This window comes from Trachemys scripta, chromosome 2, assembly GCF_013100865.1.
Source record: "Trachemys scripta elegans isolate TJP31775 chromosome 2, CAS_Tse_1.0, whole genome shotgun sequence".
NCBI lineage: Eukaryota > Metazoa > Chordata > Testudines > Emydidae > Trachemys > Trachemys scripta.
The window spans coordinates 126,033,097-126,038,929 of record NC_048299.1 but is presented as its reverse complement, the minus strand read 5'-3'; the positions used below and the strand labels follow the sequence as shown (position 1 = coordinate 126,038,929).

Below are 5,833 nucleotides of genomic sequence, written 5' to 3'. Positions count from 1 at the left end.
GGCGCATGCGCTTATAGGTGCCAGCTATTCAAAACCGCTTGCTGGCCACAGCTTGTTACCAAGCCGCTGCTCGCTCACAGCGCATGCGCAGGAGCCAAGGGAGGCGCGTGGGTGCCGCTGCGTTGCGCCTTGCCGGAGGTCGGAGAACAGCTGCTCATCACACTTACCAGCTGTTACTCAGGGGCAGGGAGACCATTGGGAAGCCCCCTCCCCCACCCCAACACCTCCTCACCCAGGGTGACCAGACGTCCCGACAACACCAGGACTGTCCCCACATGTAGCTGTTCGTCCCGTGTCCTGACTGAAGTGTGGTCACGACGCCGTTTGTCCCGACAGTGGGCGCAGGACTGGACTGGTCACCCTAGCGGGCAGGCTCCCGGCCTGGCTCTGCACAGCTCCTAGGAAGCGTCTGGTAGGACCCTGCAGCCGCTAAGTGGGGGACGTCTCCGCAGCTCCCATTGGCCAGGAACTCAGCCAAAGGGAGCTGCGGGAGCGGGGCCAGCACGTGCAAGCAGCACACAGAGTGCCCTGGCTGCCCCTGGCCCTAGGAGCCAGAGGGGTTCTGCTGGCCACTTCCTGGGAGCTGCCCTAGGTAGGTGCTGCCCAGACCCTGCCCCTACACCCAGCAGGTCCCTCTGGCTCCTAGGGTCAGGGGGCTCTGCGCGCTGCTTGCGCTCACAGGCCCCACTGCTGCAGCTCCCATTGGTCCTGCTTTGAGCAAGGGGTTGCACTAGATGACTTCCTGAGGTCTCTTCCAACCCTAATCTTCTATGATCTGTCCTGCTGGGAGCTGAGGTGACTGTCAGCTGGACTGAGCCAGCAGTGTAGCCGGGGCTGGAACTGGGATCATGCGCCTGTGGCCTGCAGCGGGGCCATATGCCCCCCTCACAGCTTCCTAGGGCTTTACACCTCACCCCCCACCCCCATGGTGTTGGTCGGGGCTGTGGCTGCTTCCCCCGCCCACCCATGTGTCTTGATATTTTACTCTTGTGAACTGGTCACCCTCCTCAGTTACCTTTGAATTTCCTTTTCCTCATCACCCAGCTCTCCCTGGTGTGAAACTGCTCAGTCAACCGTATCTGCTACAAATGCCAGCATTGCTCTTGGCGGGAGTAGATGGGAGGTAGTGGATCTCCTGAGCCTGTAGGAAGTGGTGGCTGTGCAGATACAGCTTTTGACCAGTTGAAAACCATGCACATCTATTGCACAGGGGATGGAGGTGAAGTGATACAACAAGTAACAGCAGCAGCACCGGAAAGAAAGGAACTGTGGCAGGTAGACCATTGGCTAACAACTGAGCTGGTGCTGAGCCACAAACATGCTGCTTTTACAATGACCTGCATACCATACTTGGCAGAGATACAACCCCCCACCCCCAGCATTATGGATACCTCTCGGGAGCCTGACAGACACAGAAGGGAAAAGGAATGTCAGGTAAGTGCATGCGTATCTTTTTGCTCACACTGTTTAAATGTGAAGTTGTTGCCTGGCCCAACCCCAAGTTAGCAGAACACAGGTGAGAAGAGGTAGTAATACAACAAACAGAGATAGATTTGGATCTGCTTTTCTTTCCCATATGGGGTAGGCTGCAGGGGTAGGGAGAAAGCAGAACAGTTTGTTTATGTACATAGGGATGTCCCTTGAATCCTCCTGAGAGATCTTAATGAAATTTTCATGGAGATACTCTGTAATCCTCTCCTGGAGGTTTCTAGGGACAGCAGCCTCATTTCTTTCTTCATGTTAGGACACTTTCCCACCCCATTCTGTGATGACTTTCACAGGCACCTTTGCAGTAAACAGGCTAATGGCATAGGAGCCTGGGCTGCTTTGGGACACCAGTAGCACCTGTCCTCTCTGTGGCTTTGTGCCACTCAAGAGTGAGAGATCAATTAAAATCACCACCACTCGTGGAAAATAGTGCCAGCGCTCAGTGCCATTGCCCTGTATTCGTACTCATGGAAATAGGAGCCAAAATTATATTGCTTTTTATGCAATTAAACAATCCCCCACCCCTCAGGTCCCTACTGGACCATACTCCCTATGGCTGGGGCTGGAGATGGGTGATATGCACAGGCACTGCAAGGCTGGAGTGTCAGTAAGCATATCTTGTTTATGTAACCCTTCTGCCCATCTGAGTTGGCAGCAATAAGGGCTGGATTCAGTATCTAGGGGTTCCGTTTCAATAACGCAATGCAAAACCGGCTCGAGCCCCCACCCAGTGACTTGGGACAATTACATACCACCCCCTGGGCACCTCTAAGAGGCAATACTTCCCCGCTCGCAAGCACAGAGTCTGAATGTAGCAAATCCTTTTAATAAAGGAGGGAAACAATGCAGCATTATGTTGGGGAAACACCAGAAACAGGATTCATAGCAAACCATGAGCAAAAGACCCACCCCCAAGTAAGTTTGGCAGTATCCTTTTCCCTTCAGGGTCTTAAGTCCAACACCCCAAAAGTCTCTGTCCCTGGTCAGTGCAACCCCAGAGTTCAAAAGTTTATCTGCAGAGTCTTACCCCACCTCCAGCCTGGGTGGAAATGGGGGAGGGGGAAGAAGGGGCACACGCGGTGTTAAGGGGCACCTTACGTGGTCTGAGGCTGACTGCCCCACCTCTCCATGGGGTTCTGCTGCAGCCTTCACCACGAGCTGCTCCACTCCTCCAGCCGTCCCGTGAGCCCACTCGCTGTCCCGTGAGCCGCTCCAACTGTCCCACAAACTGCTCCACTCCACTTCACTCCACTTACCGTCCCATGGGCTGCTCCAACCATCCCGCAAACTGCTTAGCTCCACTCCACTTGCCATCCCGCGGGCCGCACCAACCATCCCGCAAACTACTCTGCTCTGCTATCTGCTTCGCAATAAATCTTCAGGCTCCCCCACTAGTTAACACAGCACTCAGTGATCTCAGCTCTTTAGTGATTTCAGCTTGTAGTAGGGTAGCCCCAGTGCTGGTGCACCATTGGCCCAAAATGAATTCAACATAGCAGTCTGTAACTAAACTCTTAATAGAATCAAAATTAGCTCTGCTATTCAACAGTGGAGAGAGGAGATAGTGCAATTGATACTTCAGACCCTCAAAAAAAAGGGGGGGGGGGCACAATACCATCCAGTACAAATACCTGTACCTAGCCCCTCTCTCTCAATTCACTGCATTTTGGAACCCTTGTCTAGCAAGTGCTACTTAGTTGATGGTGAGACACTCTGTCATAAAACAGTTTCATTGTCCTTGATTCACATAATCAGGGTAACACTTTATTCCTCCTGCCCCAGTAACAAGAGAAACTGGGGATCCCACAGCAGCCAAAGTGACTATTTTGGGCTGCTGTGGGCTCATGCTAAGCGGGGTGGGTGTGCCTATGCAAACAAGATCAGCCCCTGAAGTTGTTTTCCACACTTGCCACAATTCCCACCAGACGTCAGGGAGAGCTCATCCTGACTCTGCTTACATTTAAAACTTTAGAGGAGGAAGAGAAGGGATTTCTGAAACTTAATTTTTGCTTTCCATTGTGATTATACTGACAACTATACCTCCGTTTTCTCTGTAGCTGCTGCTGCTGCGGTCTTGAGTGGTCCCCCTCCACACCTGTGAAATGCCTGACCTTGATGAGGGAAGAGAAAGAAGCGGACTAAGGAGGATGTGTTGTCAGCAAAATCCTGCAAGCCAGTGATGCATCGGACTGTGAAAAGGGGGCCTACAGTGTGAATATGGCAGACAGCCTGAAGAAGGAAAGAGTGGACAGGGAAAAGACCCAGCAGGAAAAAGAGAGGGAGATGCACCAGGACATAATGCGGCTTCTTAAGCAGCAAACACAAATGCTGCAGACTCTTGTTGACATACATGCAGAGGCAATGCTAGAATAACTAGTTTGGGAAAGTGAAGGGGTGGTGAATACAATTATTGGGGGAGCAAGGATTTTGCTACACATACTTCATAGAATGGGAATAAATAATATTGATAACAATTTGTTTACCTTATTGAAACTCAATACGCTTGTTGTGAGCAACAACAAATGTCAACAACTGTCTTTAGATCAAGAGACAACTTTTTTCAATACCCATGACAGCTAAGTTCCTTAACAAATCACTTGTCATGCTGTTCCTTGGGTAATCTTTCACCTGTGAAAGGCATGAAAATGTTCTTTCACATGTAGCACTTGATGGAGGAATACTCACATGAGTCACAAATAATTTATGCAGTCTGTGAAATAGAAGTTTGTATTTATCAAAACAATTAGCAGCTGCAACAAACCCTCAATCTTTGATTTCTTCATAGAATTTAATTACTTTTGGCAAGAGTTTTACCTCCGTCTATATTGCATCCATAGTACTCTGCAAGTGATTTTAATTTTAGGGCAGTCAAGAAAGTTATCGGATTTTGGATTAAGGTAATTGATACCAACAAGAATAGATTTATTTCCAGAAAAGCTTTGCAGTTCTCCAGTTACTTTTTTTTCAAGCAATGGCAAAAAGGCATGTTTCCTGAAGTCTCTATCTAAAAGTGTTCTCCTCTTGACACTTCTTCAGTCCAAATGTATTCCTGATGTTTTTCAGGCTACTTTCGTACATGACTGTGTAGTCCCCGAACTTCAGGTGGCTTCAGACCATTTTCTGATGCTATGTTAACAGCTTCACTCCATAGTTCATCAAATGCTTCTTCCAAATCTCTCATGTTCAGAAATTCACTGATTAGGGTGTTCATAGAAAAGCATGCCTGAGACAAGTCACACTCCTGCTTGCAAATAGTCAGTTATAACATTAAGCAGTTGAAGTATTCTTTGAACATGCAAAGAAGGACAATAAACTTGCAGTCTTGATACTGACTTAAGACCTCGAGCACTCATTGCCCTGGCCCCTCCTGACATATCTCAAGATAGTACAGCAAGTGTCACAAGAATGGATGAAATTGTCTTTTTGACAGCATTATAAGCAGAAACTTGGCATGCCCATCAAGTGTCACAGAGCTTCTTCAATTCAAAGACTTGATGTTTGGGTTGTATTTTCTTTGGAATGGCTATGAATTTAGCGTGTATAGCTGATCCAGAGAGAAAAGTGTGCAATTTCTCCAGCATAGTGAAACAATTCAGCACGTGATTCCTTTGCATATATGAACAATAACTAAATTGAGCCTGTGGTTGAAATAGTGAATGCATAATGCTTGAGGTACTTCTTCCCGTAAGAGCTTGCACGCCATTAGGATTTCCACTCATAAAAAATTGGCACCATAGTAAGTCCGGGCACTACAGTTCTGTATATCAATACCACACCGTGACAATGTGTTCTTCATGTACTGAAAGTGTGACTTTGCATCAAGTGACTTGGCAGGATGGAAGCCAAGAAATCTTTCATATACAGTGCCATGCAAATAATACTTCAACAAAACTAACACTTGTTCTACTTTGCTAATGTCTTTAGTTTCATTAACCATTACGGAGAAAACATTCAGCTCTTTCACTTCTTGGCTTCTGCATTCAAGTACTATTTCTGTCATGTGAATGATTTCATTTTGTATTGATGAATGGGATTATTATGCAATGCATGGGCCTTTCAATTTTTTTTTCTTACCACGTAGTTTTATTTGGCTATTAGAGTCAGGAACGCCAGGAAATTGTCCTGGTCACTGCTGCTTTCATTCTCTTCTTTTCCTCTTTGAGCAATCCCCAGGACTTCAATGAGTTTCAGGATGTCTGCCACAACTCTGATGTACATGTGGTACTCTTGCATCAAAGACTCTTAAGCAAACTAAGTAGCCATGGGGTAGGAGGGAAGGTCCTTTCATGGATCAGTAATTGGTTAAAAGTCAGGAAATAAATGGTACATTTTCAGAATGGAGAGA

At 47.6% G+C, this 5,833-nt stretch overlaps 1 long non-coding RNA gene across 1 annotated transcript; it reads left to right on the top strand.

Moving 5' to 3' along the window:
• The first annotated feature begins 42 nt into the window (after positions 1-42).
• LOC117872771 lies at positions 43-5,465 on the top strand. The gene is made up of 3 exons (XR_004644595.1): positions 43-412; positions 1,045-1,434; positions 3,546-5,465. It is a non-coding gene; the product is annotated as an uncharacterized LOC117872771 (long non-coding RNA).
• The last annotated feature ends 368 nt before the right edge of the window (positions 5,466-5,833 follow it).